Source organism: Solea solea, chromosome 17 (genome assembly GCF_958295425.1).
Source record: "Solea solea chromosome 17, fSolSol10.1, whole genome shotgun sequence".
NCBI lineage: Eukaryota > Metazoa > Chordata > Actinopteri > Pleuronectiformes > Soleidae > Solea > Solea solea.
Window position 1 is genome coordinate 734,301 of NC_081150.1, and position 23,686 is coordinate 757,986.

The following is a 23,686-nucleotide window of genomic DNA, read 5'->3' on the forward strand; positions in this document are numbered from 1 at the left end:
TGCAGAATTCTAGGTCTCACACGGACATTAACTCTTACTGCTCTTGAATGGACATGTTTGTCACATCGTTTGTGACTTCGGACTCGTTTGTACAAGGGCTCTCACTTTTCCCAAAGATTTCCCAAAAAGTTTCAATGAATATTCTGCAATTCTTTAAAAGACATTCAGATGTCTTACTATTAGTCTTGTGCACGGCAAGATCACCCAAGATCACGCACACATTTTCCCCTTCCCCAATAATTTGAGTTCATATTTCAAATGACACACTCTACAACCACTAGCAATTGTGCTCATTTCAATTTATATTTTATTTAATGAATTTGTATTTATTTAGGAAAGACTGAGTCTGCAGTTATTTACACTGCTTGTGTCTCACGGCTGGAAAGCTGGAGTCACAAGACTGTATCATGTAAACACAGCAAAGTGAGCTGTGTTTCTACTGACTGAATAAACAGGAGCATGCCGGGCTTGCACTGATTCTTTCTATGACGTATTTAAGTGAAAGACGATGTGATGTCCACACGGGATTTTATTCTGAAAAGTAAACTGGATTTTGTGTTGTGACGGTTTAGCGTGGGCACAGTGTCCTGTGATGGGCCCAAAAGGGCATTCAAGATGGATTTGAGGCCAAGCTGCACCCACATCACTGTCTGCTGGACCACACAGTCTACTGCACTTCTGGGCTGTATATTTTTAACTCAAAGGGGAAATTTTAAGGTTCAAATATGACCTTTTCACCCCAAGTTCAGAGGATTATCTGAGTAGCCGAAGTTGTTTGTTTTGTTCAAGATTAAGATCCATTCGAACTTCCGGGTTAAGTTCAGATGGGGGAATAAAAAATAAACACATATAACAAATAAACACAAAACAAAAATATTTAAATCAAGAAATGTCATTCAATTCAATTCCAATAAGACAATTGATAGCTAAAAATGTAAAATTGTAAGGAAATGAAAGAAAGTCTTATTGATTGATTAACAGAGCAAGTGAGTGAAGGGAGTCAATTTCCACTCATTGCTCACAGACGTGAGACCGTTCTGCTGATTACTGCTCTCGGCTCCGGTCAATTTTCACCTCACTGGAAGGAAATCGCTTTCAAAAATTGCTTGCTCCAAAAAAGGAAACAATCACTTGGTTTAAGACAAGGATTGAACTATTCTGCTGTGTGTGTGTCTCTGGGTTTTCTCATCGTCCAAAAACATGCAATACGGGTAAAACGGACCCACGACATTGAGCGTGAGAGTGTTTTTCTCTGGTTCTCTCCAGGGTGTGCTCGCCTATCGTAGCGACATTTGACTGCTGGTTATGTTTCATATGTCGTCAGCATTCTTCACACACAGATAAAGGTATTGTATAGATTTAAAAGAGAGAGAGGACAGAGCACATCTGCTTTGCACCCTCCAAGCACAGCAGCAACAAGCTCCTTATGGACTCATGTGCGCCCCCTTTCAGTGTGGCAAGGTACTGTCTGCCTCACCTTGTGCCTTTTCACTGCTGTTTCACGTCCAATCAGCAAGACTAATTCATGTGTATAATAAACGTGTCTGCAAACATACAGAGGGACAGCAGCATGAAAACACCATGATGACAGGTGAGGCTCCCCTGACCACACATCCCTGGTTGTGAAGGAAAAACGTTTTCCTTCACCATCTTCAGTTGATATTATGCAGAGCTGCCTCAATCAGACTGAAGTCAATTCTGTAATATTATAAAGGGAAATTTAGGCTCCTAATGCCTGTTCCTTTGTAATAAATAACAAGGGAAGGAGAGAGAGAAGGTCATTTCTACAGCTAATGGGACTATTTCAATTCCAGCCCCGTTCCGAAACATGAAAACCTAAATTTGTACTGACAGGTGATCATTTAAACTAAGTGGAATAGCCTGTGTGTGTGTGTGTGTGTGTGTCATATTTCCTTTCAGTCACTTCTATTCACTCCCAGCCTTTGACTTCATGCATATGCAGGTGAGTCAGCTGCAGAGGGAAGGAGCTGGTTGAGGTTTTCTCTCATCACAGCAGCAGGCTGCACATACAGATCTCACAAGCATTTACCTCTAACTCTTACCTCCCTATTCAAGTGTCACACTTATTCTGGGAATCTGCAAAACTCTCTGCCTTCAGAGGTAGATAAACAGTGGGGTCTTCATCCTCCTTATCCTCCTCCTCGCTAACTCTCTGCCGTTGTGCCGTACTCACCTGGGCTCTCTCAGTACCCAGAGACACACCCAGGCCAGCCAGGGTCAGGGGTCAGAGTGTGAGTGATGGACATAGGTCAAAATAATTGTACCTATGTTTATCAAATGGCTATAAAAAAAAGAAAAAGATGAAAAAGAATAGAGATTGTGTTAATTTACGTACAGAGCAGAGGAAAGGTGTGAGTGGTGTCTGTTGCATGGCTAGTGGGAACACGAAATGTGAAAATGTGTTTTGAAGTATAATTCCTGCAGAATTCATTGGCTCGCCCCAAACACTTCATCGGAAGAAAAAGATGATGAAAAACATGTTTTTATATACTGTATTTTTATACAGGAGAAATGTTGCCTTAGAAGCTGAGTTTTATTATTTAATTTTATCTATATATGAAAGAGACAATGATGATCATTGTAAGACATGTGTTGTCATACTTTGGTTAGAAATAACACCCTCCACTATACGATCACAGTTTAACAAATATTTAATATAAAATATAAAAATCTCCGTGCGTGATGTCGACAGACTGTTCCTGATGCATGTGCACATACACGATGCAGTAAGACTGTTACATAGAGAACGTCACACATGCAACAGTGTTTCTGTGTCGTGAGCTGGAACCTGTGCAGGTTTCAGAACCCAGGATCAGGTGTTATAATCATCTGTGTGGCGTTGCCTCCGGAGGCCTTGACAGTGAATTCTGGCATCCCAGAACCATTTATAGCAAGTAATATAATATGTGAGATCTCTGCTCCATGAACGTAATCACTAAGTGAAACGGCCTGTTATCATTTTACAGCGTCACTACTGTATTTATGTGTGACGGCGTTACAATAAATCCACGTGTGAGTGATAAAAACAGGTTTTCAGGGACGAATGCACACGACATCACAAACACATCAATAACAAAGCGTCAGGTGAGAGAGGCTGAGCTGCGACTCATGTAGAATCTCAGCCACAGAAAAACAACCTTTAAATAATATTACGGGTCAACAAAGTTTTAATGGGAGAGTTAGGCATCACCCTCAAATGTGATTCATGGCTTTTTGGTGTATATTTACGTTGTTTACACATGCCAGTATTCTTAATTTGATGATATTTCAATGCGGAACTGTCACTTCATTTCAGAATAAGCCTATAAAGCAGCGAAGGTGCTGACACATGAGAAGAGATATGAGCGGTGGGATTAATCATGTGCCACAGAACGTGTATAAGTCAGAGCATAGCTCAGCTAAGCTGGTGGGGAAGGGAGGGAGAGAAAGCAAACACTCACACACTGATGGATGAGCATGGATTGGATTTACTGCTCCGCCGACTTCCATCACATCCAGCCACATGAGGTTTGTACTACACTAAGGTAGTAGCAGGTCTCCTCGTGTGAGCCTCGACTCGACTCTACAGGTCGTTTTTGCTTTTCCATTAGGAACTTACCTGGTGCTTTTTTTGGTACCTGCTCCGGTGAGGCTCCAAGAGAGCTGAGCTGGTACTAAAATCAACACACTGCTGGGCTCTGAGTCAAGAGCACCATGCCAATGTCCAAATGTAGATCAGTTAAAAAGTTAAAAACCCTGAAAATACTCAAATGGGACATCAACAGACTGCTGGCCGCTGATTGGTCACAGAGTGTCGTCACTCAAGACTGCGACATGCAGCATGCAGCACATGCAGTACATGCAGTACATGCAGCACATGCAGTACATGCAGCACATGCAGTACATGCAGCACATGCAGTACATGCAGCACATGCAGTACATGCAGTACATGCAGTACATGCAGCACAAGAATCAAAGTGAACATTGCAGAACTGCAGATCTGTCGGGAGACTTTAGTGACTTTTCCAGTGACTGTGTTACAGAGTCTGTGCTTCAGTCCTGAATGATTCTGTGAACAAAATCCTTTTAATGATCTGATTTCACTGATTCAGTAAACCAAAAACAACTGCTTGCTCGTCGCTAGTGTGTGTGTGTGTGGTCTGTGTATAAATGATGTCGCGGCAGTTTTGTGCCCATGTTGAGGAGACACTGTGAAGTAAAGGAAAACGATGTCTCAGATACCAAGTCGAGAAGTCGAGTCGAGAAGTGCTACAACTGTATAATGGAAAAGTGTGCTTTTCCAGTCTTGATGACTGCTTTACACTGCACTTTTTCTTTTTCCATTCACACCATTCACTCACACGTTCACACCATTCACTCACACGTTCACACTATTCACACACACATTCACTCACACATTCACACCATTCACACACACATTCACTCACACATTCACAAGCAACGCATGGCTAAGTGTCTCGGCCAAGAGGCCACAGACATCAAGCAATGCAGTAGGTGGCGTCAGAACAAACAAGGGAGACATTTGCCTAAATATCAACTTAACTTCTTGTACAAAATCCAAGCACTTTCAAAGACCCATGTCTACTTAGGGGGATTTTCAAAAACAGTATGAACAGTATGGAATTGATTAAAGCATAATTAAAACAACTAAATGTTTCATTGCAGTCAAAATTGAAATATAATGGTCATAACATAACATGGACAATATCTGAGGAGAAGTTCGAGAGAGTGTTGGCAGTGATTTCAGCATTGTCAGTCTTCTCTAGGTAATGTTAGGAATATGTTTGGACTCTAGTGCAGGTAAAGTGAGTGGAGGTACAGGAGACCATGACGTTCAGCAAGTCAGGGGTTGATTATCGTTCACCTGTGTCTACACAAAGGCTTCCAGATCCCAACACAAACTTTGGTGATTCATTTCCATCATTGGCATCACCTTGTTCCTCGTGGCTCTATAAGTTGGCAGCTCCACCAGCTCACAGATCGCCGCCATCACTGAAGTATGGGCGACAGCGAGCAGTCAGCGCTGCAGGGATCACAATCCAGATAAAACTGGGCTGTGACAGAAACTAAACCTCATGCGTGTAATGTTGCTATTCCATTTGAACATCTGGCTTGAAAAGATACAGAAACCAAGAAGTGATGCAAATATGATATTTCATGAGCCCCCAAAACAACAAAAAACTCTACTTATATATTTATAGGCTGTATTTTAGCTGCTGTTCCAATTTGCCTTAGTGATACAGAAAAGCAAGGATTTTAATATCTAGTATATTCTATTTTATCAGTATCATTTCAAACTCAATTAAAGCATTGAAAAACATATAGATGCTACGCAGCTTTATTTGTGTATCCATGAGAGACTAAATTAAATAATAAAGTTACATTTAAGAAAACATCATCAGACCCATAGAAACTGTTGATGAAGACTGACGTATAAAGACAGTTCATCATTTAAAGAGGCAAAAGACAATGTTCTTGTTAATTCTTAGTCTTTAGAAGTTCTAAGGTACTTTTTTGTCAGAGCTGAGGACAGTTTCACAAACTTATACTAAGAAGCTCTTGTCATTATTGCAGTCTACAAATGGTGCAATCTAGTAGGTGTAAGCGAGGCAGGGGCTGAGGCTTTGACATCCTTAGGTCATAAAAAAGCAGAACAACACAGAACGTCTTTGCTGAATGAATGTGGTTAAGTGGTTAAGTTAAGTTAGTCTTAAGCTGTTAGTTCCAGCGTCATTTACACCTGAAGCCAGAGCTGTGAGGAGTGTGTGTTGGTGTTGAAACTTGAGTTTTATGTTGCCGATGTTATGGTTGTGCCTCTGTTTGGTCTTTGTTATCAGAATAGATGTAACATCATATGCTTTTACTTCATCTGAGTCTGATACACCGAGCGTATCGCAGACGACCAACATGTGGTTATCACCATGATTTCACTCACGCTGTTGCAAGAAGACGGCAAATCAACGTCTCTGTCACCAGAGAGGAGAGAGTTGGAAAAACGCCTGTACAGGGTTTCCATTGTTTTGGCCTGTTTTTACACATTGAAACAAATGTTATTTTAAATTGTTCAAACTGTTCAAATTTTAAATTTAACACACAAAATCTAGTGTTCATGTACAACTACAGTTTTTGTTTTACTTCATTTTAAATCGTTAATACACTATTTTAACAGACAGTACATATAACAATATAACTGCCACATACTGAAAGTTATTCTGGAAAAATGGGCAAAAGCATTTACTTACAGGACATTTTCTGGCCCATTTATGATTAAAATAAGCACAACAAAGTTGTTAAAGGGTTAACTAGCATAATGAATGTTGCTGTTGTCAATTATGTATAAAGGGAAATACAGGACAGCATCGTGTAAACTTATTTTATAATATACTGTACATGTATTTAAAAGTTACACACGACCGATTGAATTTGTGATTTGTATTTGTTTCATATTTATGTAAATTGTTAAGTGTAAAAGGTTATTAATGGAACTTTTCACAATCTTATCCTAAAAAATTGATTGCAATTAGAGATGGTCTGAAAATTATTGGCCGGCAAATGGCCAAAAAAGGCATTTTTGGTTTTCGGCTGCAAGACTTTTAACACAGAAACAACACGACCCAAACAGGATGTTGTGATGACGCTCACAAAAACTGCAGCCAACACACACCTGTCTATTCCCACTCAGAGTCTGTCCAAGATCAGTTTGCAACACGATGTGAGGATTCAATGCTGGAAAGTGAAACTGGGCTGCATACAGTGCAGATTATGACATTCACTTCACACCAGAGAACATTCTCTCTCTATGAGCAGTTAACTAAAGAGATCAGCTCATCTGATGCATCTGTGTTATTCCATTAACTGCAGCACTAAAGCGTCTTCTACACAAAGAGATTAGAGACGGACCACGGAGTGAAAACATGAAAAGATCTGATTGGATCTCCTGCACTTCATCATGACTCTTCTCCATCCTCGTCATAAAGATCATTATTTGGATGTGGGGATAAAACTGCGTGAAGAAAAATGATCCATGCATCCTCGTTGTCTGATATGTTCCATGAGATCCTCCTAAATATTTTCATAGATTCTTAATTGCTTTATTCTTTGAAGCATGAATATTAATCTATACTACTATAATATAATAGACTGTAATTGCAATGCCTTGACGTTAGTGAGGTAAGCACACTCAGCCCCAGCCATAGCAACACAATTAGATTTAAAAAAACAAACAAACAATGGTACAGAATTGGCATAATAATTCATTCTGGTGTTTCGATTTTGGTTTTCGGCCAAAAATTTTCATTTCAGTGCATCCATAACTGCAATGATGTGTAGTGAACAGTAAAAAATAAGTAAATTAACAGGCACCGCAAAGACTAATCAATTATTAACCGATCACAAAATGAATTGGCTCCTTAAATGTGAATATTTTCTGGATTCTTTGCTCAATAAAGAAAAGAAATCATTAAACAAAATATTCATTTTGGTTTGTGGACGAAACAAGACTTTTGAGAACATCATCATCATTTTGATTTACTAGTACTTGCCATATTAACCGACTATGAACAGAATTCTTAGTTGCAGAACCTGTAAGTAATGTTTATGCTTCTATCAGTTTTAACAGTATTGATCATTTTAAACCACAAACATGGTGTGTCATGAAGACGCTGCACATTTGACCTGAGTTGACCTCTGGGTGCAGCCAGATGCTTTAGGACTGAACTGAAATGAACCCGTTAGCCTTCAACCATGCAATAAAACCCTATCTATTTATTTATTTATGTATTAATATTCACCATGCTGTGGCTGTGGCATGTGGTGTGTGTGAGTGAGTGTTCAACACATACCCTCTATTCCTCATGACTGCCAGAGGTGGTGTTTAGCACCTGCACACGCACAGATCCAGTATCTATAATGACAAAAGAGAGAAAATGAGAATGGATCCACATGAATAATCACACATGTTACATCTCTGCTACAAAAGAACGAGTACACAGAGCAGAACATGAAATGAAAAAATGTCCGGTTCTGAATTAGAAACAATCACACCGTGGAAATGTCTGAACAAACCCACTGACTGATTTCAAGCTCACAGCCTGGGGGGGGGGGGGGGGGGGGGGGGGGGGGGGCTCATCCAGTTTCTAGTTTGCACGACAAATGGGATCCAGAGGGAAAAACAGTGAGTTAAAATAGTTCAAATACATCCACAGATGAGAAGAAAACACAACTTGATGGTGTGAAATTGCTCCTCTCTTCGGTTCATTTGGAGGCAGCTCACTGATTGTGTGCACGCCTGGTAACAGTGGCCTTAAATCAGCATTTGTTATATATACACATATATATGTACATAGATGTACAGATGTACAGGTGTATTTAATAAAGTGGCCACAAAAAGTATGTGAATTTAAATATGTGTAATGTCACATTATGTGATTTTACTTTCAAACATCAATCACTGCAAGTGTCAATGACATGAAAAGACAGTGCGAGAGAGAATCAATGATTTCTTGCCCCACTTGTTAGAGACAATCATTCTGCCTCGGGGGAAAAAAAATGTTCAATTATAAAACACGAAACATAAATAATCTGCAAACCACTTCTTTGTGATTTCCTGCTTCACATCAGGCTGTACGTTCTCCCGTGTAGAGTTATGTCGTGCAACTATAACCAATTATGAGAATATGATGACATCAGTTGTGAAGTCAGTGCACATGGCGATCAATACGACTTATACTCAGCACCTCACATGGGACTGGGAGGTGCAGACCCTGGGGAGGACGTCCAGGAGATTGTTGTGATTGCAGCGCTGGAGGTCAAAGGCAGCGGGGTCAAACCCCACAGGCTGCCACGCCCCCAGGATAAATGTGCGCCTCTTTAATTGTGTAACCAGAGCAGCTGCACAGAGAGGAAATCCAGTATATCACACAGGAAGAGGGTCACACATGTACAGCAGGATGAAAATATCATCCAGCTCCTGGAGGACACCACACTCTGCCAGTCATGACCGCGCTCACACACTCAGGCGACGGGGGCATGTGTTTGCCAAGCCTTCCAGAACAAATATTCATTTAATTTATGTAAATATGCACAGGGGTGGGCTCATTTTAATTATTAAAAGGGGGCGGCTGTGTGTGTGTGTGTGTGTGTGTGTGTGTGTGTGTGTGTGCAACAGATTGCTCTGCTGGTAATTCGGCTGCATCTGACATGTCCTCTCTCATTATTAACAGCAGCGTTGTACACGGGCGAAAAAAAGAAGAGAGCAGCGTTATTTCTGTGGCTGCTGGGACAAAAGTAAACTAATGACACTCAGTGAAACACATGAGCAACAGCATTTTAGCTGAGTCATGTTTATTTCTGCATTTGTTACACAGTAGGAGGAAATATGTCTTTAAAGTAGAATGAAAGGTCTAAAATGACTGTATCGGACTGATATCGGCATCAGAAGACACTCGAGTTTGTGACATCGGTCTCAGAGATGAAAGAGTGATATTTAAGACAAATGTGACAATAAAGATTTAACAAAGTCTCTCCCCTCACATCCTGTGTCACTTAACTTTTCTTTAAGCAAAGCTGGGGCAGGCAGCATATTGATCGTATCACTAATCAATAATGCATCAATAGTCAATCAATTTTAGTCTGCTGTCACTCAAGCAGTGTGAGGCTGTTTCCACACAGAAACAGAATTTTGTCTATAGGACACATCGACATGTAGACAAGTGGAGCCGGGAATCAAACCCACAAGTGTCAGGTTGAAAGATGACTCGCTCTACCACTGATCCGCCGCCGCACCATTGTTTAATGGGACGTTTTGTTCAGTTACAGTTACAAAAAACACGGTGTTTGATGAATGAACAACACGTTTTTAATTATATGAAAAGATAAATCTCAGGAATGTGGCTCACCAAGCATATAAAACACTCCTTCATGATGACAGAGCACAAACACTCACAGGAAATAATAGTTTTAGTTTGTAAAGTCTTAAAACATGCAAAAAAAAAAAAACATGGATCCCAAGATGATTTCCTCACACTGTGTTTCTCTGGGACACGCCCACTAATCACTGACAGATCTTCAAGGCTTCAAGTTTCTCACAGTACAGATAATTAGTCTGGAGGTGGAAGATGCAGAGCCCACAACTGCTTCATAAGAGTCTATAATAAAAACCACAGGTGGAAAAAAGATCTCTGCAGCCACAGTGGTTCACACTGACACTGACAATGAAGTTCAAGGCTTAGAAATAATGTGATGAGATATGAAACAGTGAGCAGCATTTTCAGGATACTTGTAATAAAGTCTTTTTTTCTTTGGATGACCCAAATTATTATGAGGTCACTGCAAAACCTCTAATAAGAATTAAGTGAAATCAAGTCATTGTTTGTCACAGTTGTATTCATGATGACAAGAAGACCTTGTGCAAGCCAGACTTAAATCATCCAGAGACATGTTCAAATATGAGCTGCTGTCAGTTATCTGTTGGCTAACTGTCCATTGTCCAGCAACAGCAGCAGTCCACTGGCCCCAGGTCAGCAGACCACTGGCCCCAGGTCAGCAGTCCACTGGCCCCAGGTCAGCAGTCCACTGGCCTCAGTCCACTGGCCCCAGGTCAGCAGTCCACTGGCCTCAGGTCGGCAGTCCACTGGCCTCAGGTCAGCAGACCACTGGCCTCAGGTCAGCAGACCACTGGCCTCAGGTCAGCAGTTAAAGTTTCTGTCTAACTGTGTAGAGACAGTTGTCTTGAGATAATGTATGTTGTGATTTGGTGCTATACAAATCAAACTGAACTGAATTGAATTGAATGAAGAAGGCTCATCTTTGAGCTGACATTTCCTCATGTGCTATTATACTAACATACAGATACATAAATACAGAAAAGAAGCATTTCAAAAGTCACACAAACACTGATTAGTGGAGGAAACTTTCTAAAGTCATTCAGGTTCATGGAGTCAAAACTCTTTCCCAATCCCACATGTCTCACCATGTCCACTGTGTTTCCTGCTGCTCCCCCAGTTCTGTGTTTGTTAATTAGTTTTGTGGTAAAATAATTAACAACCACAAATAACATTTGTGTCCATCAGCTCTTATCCTTCCTCTACAGCTGTTGGGAACAGCAAAACTGCTAATGTGTTAATTTATAACATGACCTGGCATCTGGCTGAGACAGAGAGAGACAGAGACAGAGAGAGAGACAGAGACAGAGAGAGAGACAGAGAGAGACAGAGACAGAGACAGAGAGAGAGAGAGAGAGAGACAGAGAGAGAGAGACAGAGAGAGAGACAGAGACAGAGAGAGAGAGACAGAGAGAGAGAGACAGAGACAGAGAGAGAGAGACAGAGACAGAGACAGAGACAGAGACAGAGACAGAGACAGAGAGAGAGAGAGACAGAGAGAGAGATTGCACTGTCACCACATGGGTCTACTTTTAGCCGTCTTGCATGGAGTTACTGTAGGCGCTGATACAGCCCCGGGGAGCAGATGTCCATGTGTGCCCAATTGTTTATTAATGGCTGAGTCTTGGTGGTATCTTCAAAGTTTGAGCTGTGTGGCGCCACATGCAGGACCTTGATATCTCACTTACAGAGAGTAGGAATCGACGTGGCAACTTAAGACCAAGAATACTGATAACGCATCTTTGCTCGCTTACACAAAAAGCTGAAAATCCTGACTTTGACTATATAGTTGAGTTATACAATCTGTGCAATAACTCAAATTACCATCCATTCAATACTGTATATATATACAGTGTACATCTCTCCTGTATATATTGACATTTCTATTTTTACATAAGAGTGCATGTGTTTCCTTATTATGGAGATTTTATATTCCTTTTATTCCTTTTGTGTTTACTTGTGTTTGGTTTAGTTAGTTTTTTTATTATTCTTATATATTTCTATCCCTCTTTTCATGCTCTTTGAATGGGTGCAGCTGTAACACAAGAATTTCCCCCGGAGATCAATAAAGTATTCTGATTCTGATTCAAAATACAAAACATCAATTCCTATAAGCTGAGGGTTTTGTAGGATTATAGTCAGGTGTTTGATTGACAGATGCTAATCACCATCATCTTTATATGTAGGTTGAAACACAGTCATTAAGTGAAACACAAACATCTGTGTGTAGGAGGAACAGCCAGCCTCTGGTACCAGGGTGAGGCTAATGGAAGGAAGTTTCATGTCACAGGTCATACACCTACGATGCTGAAGGATGCAATGCATCATGGAATTGAATCAAATCACTGACATGAATCATGTAAACCAGTGAAAATGCAAACCTAATAACAAAAACATGGGACAATTAGACATAAAAGAAGCTGAAAACACATTGAACCTTACTGGCCATTCTTTAATAAACACCTGTGGGATGTTGGCAGATGTCTGTCTGTGCTCTGCGTCATGCACCAGCTCATATATATATATATAACGATGACGACCATAGAGAAAAGACAGGATGTACTAGATGTAATAACATTTCTGGGTCTGTACATACACACTGTTGATTCAAAGGCCTTTAGAGTAATAGTATTTGAACAGGTAGTCAAGGCATCCTTCCTCCATCTAACACCAAATCTAATGACTTTTCATTACCTCTAAAACTCTGTACCCAACATGCACCTGTGATGTATAAAAAGCATGGAAACACCCGCTCATATCCCCAGAGCTGTTGAAATGTGGCAATATTCGCGTTGCAGCCCTGAAAACAACCCCCTTGTTGTCCAAATGCCCACAACCGTCATTTTTTTAAATCACTGGTGTCTTGACTTGCTGTGGATACTGATCTGTGCAGCTGTGTGACGTTATCATGCATCATTTCTTTCCTCTCCACATCTGCACCTGCACGACTTCCTCAAATTCAGCTGACACAAAGCAGACAGTGTGAGACACTTCAGGCTGAGGCCCAGTTAACTGTGAAGAACTCTCATGTCAGGCGCTCGTACCCACAAAATCATCCGAATGTGTTGGTTAATCTTAAGATTTAGCTTCAGGAGCAGCTTCAGTACAACATGCACGTGACTGATGAAAACAGTCAGTGCCCAGCCAAGTGCGACGGAAACTCATTTAGCCTGCTTGTATCTTCCTGTAAATGAAGAGCTTTTGGCATCAGCCTCATTTCCGTCGACAGCAAAACTGTCACTAAAGTTTTGTCTTTCATTAAAAAAGTTTGAAATTAATTACAATTGCCATTAAAATGCCGCTTCTGCTCGAAAACTACAGTCATCAAGCATCACGAGGCCTCTGTGAAGACAGTGATGTATTATGGGTACCAATGCTTTACAGCGTGGGATCTGTCCCCGTTTTAAAGCTGCCTGTCGTCTCTTTTTGGAAATTCATAAGCAAAATTTAATATGGCAGTTGATGTGAGTCATGGCAACAGTCCCTGCACTTCTTGGTGATTTAAATCCAAAGAGGGTGCCCACCCTGCTATGGATGGTTATTAAATAGATCTGGTGCTCCTGGTCGGAACAAGGGCTTTTCTGCATTATTTTCCCATGTGAGGATTTTCTCTGGGTTCTCCGGTTTCCTCCCACAGTCCAAAAACATGCAGAGGATAATTGGACACGTGAGAGTGAATTGTCTCTGTGTGGCCCTGCGATGAACTGGCCACCTGTCATATGTGTACCCCACCTGTCACCCTATGGGGTCTGCTGGGATTAGCACCAGCAACCCCTGCGACCCATGTGGAGGATATAGCGGTAGAGGATGAATTCATTGGTTGAAATCATTTTGTCTTATATCTGAGGTTATTCTCATTTCACTGTAGAACAATCAGACATTAGCAAACGCTAGTACAGTTTAGGGGTGTCAAATTATCGCGATCCATTCATTACAGTCATATTTAGCACGTTATGTTTTTTAATCGCGTTAATCTATTTTTTTAATCGCTAACAGGCATTCTTTACGAACAATTGAAAAGTGATTGTAAAATTGCATCTTAATGCATTTTTTTTTTAAAAAGCCAAAAAACTGTGTCTTTAAATCATTCCATCATTAAATACTCAATTGTCTTTACTTCCATTGGCATTTATTAATAGAATATGGAACGACAGAGTTTGTGATGAGCTTCATGTTTTCTCAGTTTTGTGGAAGACTCGTCAGCAACAAGAGCCGTTTGTTTATCCTAAAGTTTAAACTCGGGACGACAGGATATCACTTGTGTCAGTCTGATTCAGTCACTTTAGACATTTGAAACTATGAAGCTGTTCACAACACATGTATGCTCATGCATTCACCACCTACAGCCATTCCAAGCTATTTCAAAAACAGCATTTTCCAACTGTCACGGTCTGTGCATAGTGAAGCATGCAATATATTGATTTGATTTGACAATGAATTTCTGATCATTCCTAAGGTTTTTTTTTTTTCCTCAAATCCAAAATTCAGTCATTCCCAATTAAAGCACGTTTTGAAACTTTTTGCCAGTGTTTTCTAGAAATAACAAAAGGTCAGTTATGCATCTCAGAAATGCACAAGACATCACCGGCACATGATAAATACATGATGTGCTTATAGCCTCAAGTCAGTCATATAACTGTTTTTTGAAGTATTATTTCCCTCCTCTCATAATTGAATAGAATAATAATTCCTGAGTGCAAATGGACAGTGGATCTAGGAAAACATTATTTGCAGTGAGTTACAGAGTTGACCTCAGTCAGTCCTCAGGCTTCATCCAGAGAGCAAGTGTACGTCTGTCCCTTAGATGACCGGTTCAAGAAGAACCACGACCCAGTCCCATGTGCAGGCCTTTTAAAGACGGGCCAATAAAAGTTGCCCAGTCTCCATCCACACTTGCAGAAGAGTCATTGTGGAGGACAGACAATTACTTAGCGGCTTCCATAAAGACTTAAAAGGTTTAACTGATTAATTTGCTCTCGTCTGGCACCTTTACATGGTTTTTACTGTGAGCTCCTTTAAGACTCACAGTCCATTTACTGTATAGATGGAACAAAGACATCCATTTTAATTTAGACTGGAACATTAAAGGACACCAAACCATGAGGCGCAGCAGTGACTAACACTAAAACACTGCTATACTCTATCTATAGGTTTAGAAGCCCAAACAATTACGGTTGGGCGATGTCCCCTAAATTGGCAGTCGATGATGTTTACAGTAAAACATCGTGATGGACGATGATATCGTCGTCAATCTACCAAACACTGCAGCACAAGTAATATATAAAATAATTAGGCCTCTCCCTCTCTTGGGGTCACACTGTGTTTTACACCAGATACAAAATAATGTTTTACTGCATTTATCAAGTTTGTAAGAACTTAATGTATAAACGTCTATAATGTCATTATGATGCCAATTATTTATATAAAAAGATCTTAATCTAAATCTCAATATGAATCGGATATTTAGTCTACCTCAACTTAACAATACACTGTCTCATCAGAGTGACCTTTCTGACTCACAATCAGAAAGTCATGCCAAACTTTAAATTACTCAAAATACTCCTCAGTAAGCCGACTCTACTCTACTCAAAGGCATAAAATCGATATTTCACATTAACACTTTGTTTAAAAATGAATTAATTTAGGGAACTTAAACGTTAGAATGCTTTTACTTTGAAACAGGAACAGGAATAGGATGTGTTCTTTTTTGTGACATATGCGACAAATACAGACGTCATTTTCAACTGTCAATGTTGGTGTGAAACATCTTATTATGCTCCACTACTAACTAACTTCTGTTTAAAAGTGCACACATTAGCCATGTATAGCATTTTTTCTGGCTATTTTTCCACATTGGGGAATTTAACATATACAGTATTTATACAATGTATAAATATAACCACATGTCTTATTATTATAAAACTACTGTGCACAAACAAACACACACATCATGGACCAGTTTATCAAGTGGTGGGCCGCCTGTGGCCTGCGAACCTCAGGTTTGATTATCCCCTTCGTAAATAGTCCAAGAGAAACATGACAAAATGAATGCACTAATGAACAAACACATTTATCCCATGTTGTTGGCCTGAAACATAACTCCATAATCAAGGCCAATGACACAGAAAATGATTGCATTCAGCTGCATTTCTTGTCTTGTTGTCTGATTTTTGGCTGTACGAGTAAGAAAGTCCAAATCACACCAAAGTTGTTGGTGAGGTCACTCCTCTTTTTCCACAGTGCATGAGAAGCAGCTTTTTTGCAAAGTATTTAAGATGATAAATAGAAGATGCTGAGCCAGTAGTTTTGCACTTTAGGGCATCGCTATCAAAGCTGATGCAATAGTAGTAGTCGAGGCTAAGGACAGCGTTCTGGACCATCTGTAGGCCATTTAGGCTCTGTATAATCCCACAGGGCAAACTACTACTACTCTAATCCCTAACGTTACCTTAACCTTAACAAGTTTCCCATTGTTGAACTACTTTAGTAGAAGTTATAAGTGAAACTCTGTGTGTGTGTGTGTGTGATCAAGTCACTTACCAAATGTCTGCTGATGATGCATTCATGGAAACTCGTGAATTTGATCACTTCTGCAAACACACGTCCAGTCCACTAAACAAATGCTGCTGCCACTTGAAATACAGTAGATGCTCTAATAATAAGGTATAAGGTCATTAGGTCATTTTTAATCAATGTTATTATTATTATTATTATTATTATGGTGGCTGATGTCATTTTTAAGACACATATTGAAGACAAGAGTCTATTCTCAAGTGTCTTTTTTGATAGAGTTAGAGATTTTAAGAGGGAAAAAAGACATAATCAGTGTGTGGTGGATGAATTAATGAACACAGGCGGTGTGGTTAGAAATCAATAGCTCATCTGCCACGCAGCCAAGCCTGGAAGTCTCACAGATAATTACAATCTGTGTTTAGAACAACTTTCTTCTTCAAAGGTTTGATTTGAAGTCGGAGCTTGTTTCTTCAGCTCTGAAACTCGAAACCGCCATACAGACATTTTTACTTTTACCGTTAATAAACACTTCTGTTATATTCGCTTCACAGTAAATCAGCGGTAATGTTAAATGTTAAAAACAGTAGACACGTTGCTACACGTTGTTATCAACTATTATTTTGGATTTTGGACTTCTCATTTAAGATTTGCTTAACTCAGGGAGTGATGTTACGACTTCCGATGCAAATGAAAAAGCAGCATGTCAAGACTTTTCCATCTTTTAATAGTGTTTTAAAAATGATTTTGTGTTTTAGTGCCAGTGCAATATCATTGTTTTATTATTATTATCATTTATATTCTGTGAATTATATGTCCTTTGTACGGAGCCCCGGACATGACATGGTAAAAAAAATAAAATACAAATTGTTGGGTAAGCAAATCGAGCGCACCTCCTCTGAGGTCAAAGGTAGAGGCAGTAGAGTGACTAAAGCTACACGATGGACAGCGATAGCAATTGGCAATGGATTATTATTCTTTAATTAATTAAAAATAAATACTGCAAAAACAACTAAAACTTTATTTTTTCCATCCAAAAGTTTATTTGAGATATTTAAAATATTTCAAATTAAAATGAATTAAAAGTATTTTAGTGGATTTCAGTTCAGACACAAAATGCACAGACTTGTTATTGGATAAATGTTTAAGTTAAGCAGTTTTATGGATCATTTCAGATGTTTGAACTGTTATATTTTACTAGAAGAAGGAAATTCGGACCACACAAAAACCCACATCTGTCAACTTTAATGAAGTATTTGAACAAAAAATTACACACAATCAAAACAAACAGGCTGACCTGTTTAAAAAAACAAATTGGTTTGAAAAAAAAAAAATGAATTTTTAAACAATCCAAGACATTTGTAGCAACAGCTTGTCAAGAATGTTCCACTTTTTCACATCCTCCACCATCATCATCCTCCTCCCTGTGATAAACATGAGTGAGTCTGCACATGTAAACCAGCTCCTGTGTTACGCTGCATATGCTGTACATCAGTCATCTATTAGCAGTGTGGCAGCAGCCTGACGTGTTCCCTGATATTTAGACCCATTGAAGCTCATTAAAAAGTTTAAGAAGTTATGTTTGCAACTAAAGTGCTTTCTAAACAACGGTCTTGAATGGCAGATGAGGCACTTACATGGAAATGCTTGTTAGGACTGGGTTTAAAAATAAAACCTCTGATTCCTTCTAAAAAAACACCTGGTTCTCCTCTGTGTCTGTGGACGTGTCTCCTTCCAGGGTCTGGATCCTGTCAAGAGTGGATTCGTCGTCCAGATGTTGTGTAAATCTTATCTGCTGTGACTAATCAATAAATTGACTTACACATATAATGTTGTTGTTATCGACATAAAAAAGCACGAGTTCAAAGTTCTGTTGATTGACATGAAAGAACAAAGTACTTCTGGTTGACACTCATTTGTCCCTTTGTTTGTTCCTGTATTTCATCACTTGGTTCTTTAACAGCCTGTGTCAAAGATGCACTGAACAGCCGTGCCAACTTTAGCACTGCATGATTTCAAAGAGAATATTTGTACAGTGTAAAGCGCGGCTGGATCCCCCTGCAGCGCAGCGTGTCTGGGGAGTGCCAATTATCTTGGTTTGATTATCTGAACTGAGATGGTGCAACAATCACGCCACACGCAGGCGACGCGTGAGCGCAAGACGACGAGGTGAAATCAAATCTGCCCTGTGTTGCTGTTCAGTGTGTCTTGGCGATGCAGACGCCAGGGCCTGATGATAAGTAGCTGCGGGGGGAGCTGAGGTCCTGTTGGCAGGCCCCGGGCCCATTTGGCATAACTGCCCTCGCTGGTGAGGTGGTGATAACTTTAGATTGCTGAAATCATCAGGCGTGAAGCTCGATAAATGGGACATCAGCAGGAAAGATAAATGGCGGCGGGTAGGTGAGCCAAAGTTGATGCTGGATCTGCCAGATGGATGCGAGCACATCTACTAAGCATCGTCTAAGAAGGCTGACACACACCACGTCATCAGCCGGGAACTTTGATAGAACTTTCTCCAGCTTTTGTTCCATGGTGACAAATCAAATATAAAATATAAATATGCCATCTTAAGTCTACATTCATTCACTCTAGGGCTGTCCACTTTGACCAGAACCAAAACCATGTATGGCTTTAATTTGAAAGAGCGGCCACAGGAAGTGTGGTCCCACTGTGTAGTTTGACAGACGTCGCCTCAGTATTTACAGCTGATGTTTATCAAACATTGTGTCGGGTCAAAGTTTGGTTACTTTCTACTCACTTTTGAATGACATTTGTGTTGAGTGATGACTGATGGTGATGATATTCAGTTAAAGCTGAATTCTGATTCTGATAAATAACGTCAAAATACCTTGTTAAGAAACACTTATTAACTTATTGTGGTGGTGTTACAGGTTGATTAAATACTGTGTTGAAAATTAACAAAAATATTCAGTCTACTATCTAGTTGACCTGACATTTGCTGCATTAATTAATGAAATAGGGGTTGATTTTAAGGTTTTGTATATATCTGTAGTGTAGAACTGTTGAAAAGACCTGGAACTCAAACTGGGCAAAAAAGAAACATTTTAATATTTACATTTAAATCTCCAAAAAGACAAATGACCTCAAATGACGACCAATGGTTGACCAAGAAAACACCACTTTATCCTCCACATGAGGGTTTCAGAGCCACCAGAGCCACTCCCAGTAGACACAGGGCTAAAGGCGGGGTACACTCTGGACAAGTCATCAGCCCACTGCAGGACAAACCCACAACCAACAGTGTCCAATCAAACTCTGCATGACCTCAATCCACTCACTCCCTGCACCAAAGTCGCCTGCTGCCTCCTCAGAAAGTCTGTGTCACTCGGGGAAATCTGAACAAATTATTTTTTAACATTTCATAACATTTCCTTTTGCAGAAGGAGGCGATCAGCAGTAGATCAACAACTCCTGTGTGATGTGTGAAGTGTTGTTTTTTTTCTATGGTCCATTTGGCCAGAGTGGATCACAAACTAACACAAACTTCATTTTCCAGGCAAAAGAGGCTGTCAAACACGGTCATCAAGCAGGAAACACATTCTCATATTCCCTACAGATTATATAGATTTAAGCGGGCATAGATATTATAAGGTGGGCCTTTTACCTTGTGTTGTAGGTGTTGATTATGAGAGGAGGAAGAGGCTCAGAGCTGATAGAAGCCTTCATGTGTGGGCCCAGCATGTGTGATGTATGGTTTGTGATTGCCGAGTGGAGACCTTTGCTGCACACATCATAACGGGCTCCTGCTTTTCTCACATTCCAATGCCAAGTTACTGACCATGAGAATAATCCTGAGTCAAGTTGGCCTCATGAAATATGGCCATTTTGTTTCAAAATAAAGGAGAAAAACAATGAAACTGTTCTTTTTTAACAGAAGCTCATCCGTCCTCAGCGACTCAGGCCAGCACTTTATTTACAGATGGGAATTAAAGGGCATCGGCGCGATCACAGAGCTCATATAATCTCTGTCTCACAGCCTTGATCGTCACGTGTTTGCTTTACGCCGCAGATACAATATTACAGTGGAAGCCTGATATGTGCAGCCAATGTCACATCTTAACAGATATGTGTACAACATGCTCCTCAGAATTATAGGCGCACAGAGTGGCGTCACATGGATGCAGCAGAGGTTCAACTGAACTGTTCTACAGCACAAGTAGCAGCCAATCAAAGCCGTTTAGCAAATATTTCAGACCATGAACATGGGCGGGCCTTAGGAAGCTGCCTGCTTCCGTGAGTATGGCCCAGAGTCGCTGTGCGTCTGGAATTGTAAGTATCTGACGTTTGTCAGATTATAAACATCAATATAAACGTAAATTATGTTGTCAAATGACAACTCCCAGTCCATTGAGCTGTCACTCAAAACTCAGTAGCCAATCAGCCACGGCGCGAAGAACAAGTGTATTTTCAAACAATAAAATACAATATTTTTTAATGATTGAATTGATATTTTATTAGCTTCTTAATAAGTGTTGTCTGCTTCATGAAAAGTGTTTGAAAATATTGACACAAATCTAATTCCATACAACTCTTGCTACAAAGTTGGTCACAGCAGATCCCAATGCTGCCTCCAGCACCAGGCACCAGTCGGGATCAGTATCAAGAACCGCTATGAATCGGTACCAGTTCCTCACAGGTCTGCTAGCTATCAATATTTATGTAATGTAAACCTTACTGCTCCACAACAGAGACCATAATCACATGGTCAGCCAAGGACAAGAATGCACCACAGAGGGTCATTCACACAGTTCAAAGGATTGTCGGCTGCCTTCTGCCAACCTTGCAGGAGCTTGCCAGGAAAACCAGATCCACACTTACAGACCCCCAATTCAATCCTACTTCACTGGTTGGGAATCAGAAAATGCTAGTGCAGGTGTTTTTAGCTGTTTCTGCTTCCCAACCATCTCTAATGATGACATGTGACGATGTGTGATGCTGATATTTACTCTTCAGCCATCAGGGCAGACAGACATTTAAACCTTTGGGCTCTAAAATACACTGACCTGTATCGTGTAAAAATAGGCAGTTGCTTGTAAACAGGGTAACAATAGACATTTAAAAACTACAGTTTCCTCTGTGCATCCTTCAGACTCAGACACTGATCGAAGACAAGGTGTTACCGGTGTTCTCAGCACCAATAACAGTATCAATAACAGCACTGATCAGAAGGTGATAAGCAGTATTGACACTGATAAGTGGTATTAACATCAATAACATACTAATATCTGTGGAAAAACCTTAATATGCTAAATGAAGAGAGTTAATTGAACAATAGAGACAGTGAGTGTCTCAGTAACATGGTCAGCTACATTGAAACTCACATTGCAAACTATATCATGCTTAAGGTAGCAACTCATTTACGGTCATATATAAAAAACCCATAGAAGACAGTAGAAGAATTATGTTTTGTAAATGAATTACAACTTATTTAAAGATCTTAAGTAAAAGGTCAGGACGATTGTGCCCATTTGTCTGTGGAAGGTTGAGTCCCAACCTAGTCTTTGTACATGCTACATTTGTCTGCACTCTTACAGATACTCTGTTTTCTATATATTTTCCCTTGAGTGTACAAATACCTTTCTGTTAATAGTGTTAAACAAATACTCATTACGCTCATTTTCTTTAAAAGGAAAGGCCATTATGGCGGAAGAAAGCACAATGAGCACAGTGGCCTCAGTTCTCATCCTCTCATTGTGTTTCATTGCTCGGCATAATCCAGAGGGAGAGGCTGATTCAGCACCATGGACAGCAGCTGTATGCAAAATGGTTTTTATTCTGCTTCTACAAAAACCATTATCCCGGGAAGCTGGTGTACAGGAGACACTTCTAGACTCATACAGCGTTCACAGCAACCTTGCTATAGGAAGTATAGTTGTGTTCAGTGTAGATTGTGTTGTCTTTAAATAACAGAAGCAACGAGTCTGTTCACAGTTTCACTGATAACCTGCAAATGACCCAGTCTGCAGAGTCAGAGCTCGGGAGGAAAGCCTTTAACTGTGCTGCTCCGGTTTCGTTTAAAAAAGAAGTTTACATTTTCATAAAGTATCAGTTTGGGGGAATTTTCCATCCATCCATCCTTTTTCTATCATTTCATGAGGGTTGCGGGGGAGTGTCAATCTCAGCTGATAGGGGTTGAAAGGCGGGATCACACCCTGGACAGTTCACCAGTCCATCACAGGGACACATAGAGACAAACATCCACACACACTCAATTTAGAGTGTCCAAATTGTCTAATCCGTGGGAACTGTGGGAAACCAGAGATCCTGGAGAAAACCCACGCACACACGGGGAGAACACGCAGAAAGACCCTCGTTACTGCTGCAACCGAATTTAAATCAGATAAATAAAAAAGCACTCTTGGTCAATGTAAATGCTCTTAGAGTTTCTTTGTATTTGTTCTTAATTATTGTCCCTTCTTTTACTCTTTTTCTCTGCAATTGTGCTGTAAATTGAGTCAATTTTGTTTAATTTCTTTCAATTGTGCGATAATTGTCTTTGACTCATGATTGTCATGGTGATATTGTTAAACTGCCTTCTTGAGACTTGAGAGAAATTGCGTGACGGATGCTATAGAATGAAAAATGACCACAATTGACATGTTTTTATAGAGATGCAACATAAAATCCTATATTTCCACAACAGACCCAATCAAGTATTCAACCAAGCCGTGTAATAAGTCGTGTTTGCAGTGAATTACAGAGGGAGCTGCTTTCCCTACTGTTTGTTTGTGTTGATAACGCCACGACTGTTTATTCTGACTAATCCAAAGAAATAATCTGCTGATTAGTCAACTACCAAAATAATCCTTAATCGCAGCCCTAATAGTGAGTCCAGTGTGATGGATGCACATGTTTCCCACAGACATTTGCTGGCAGAAGCTGCATAAGTCAGTAAAGTCACAGGTGGGTTCATTATGTGAAGGTGTCGGCCTCATTAAACCCAAGTCGGATCAGTGGAGTGGAAAATGATCATACCACTGGGACCACGGTGTTCACGGTGGAGCACATCCATCACGGTGCCAAATAAATAAGTCAGTAAATACATAAATGAAGAGATTCTGCTCAGCTTTGAAAAAAACCCCAAACCTTTAGTTTTATGTAGCCCACTGTAATCCTGTCACATGATCATACACATACACTACAGCAGGGCTGAGGCACAGATGCCAGTGAGGGGATGGAATATAGAGAGAATATAAGAATAAATATATTTGCTAGCAATATATTTACACTAGTAATAGGACATTCAGTTGTAA

The 23,686-nt window shown here is 40.1% G+C and overlaps 1 protein-coding gene across 1 annotated transcript in view; it reads right to left on the reverse strand.

The window, feature by feature from the left end:
• LOC131443199 (heparan sulfate glucosamine 3-O-sulfotransferase 5) overlaps positions 1-23,686 on the reverse strand; it is a 74,590-nt gene that overhangs the window by 27,380 nt on the left and 23,524 nt on the right. The window contains exon 2 of the mRNA XM_058612621.1: positions 7,863-7,924. The gene's annotated coding sequence lies outside the window, so the exon portion shown is untranslated. The remainder of the gene's footprint in view (positions 1-7,862; positions 7,925-23,686) is intronic.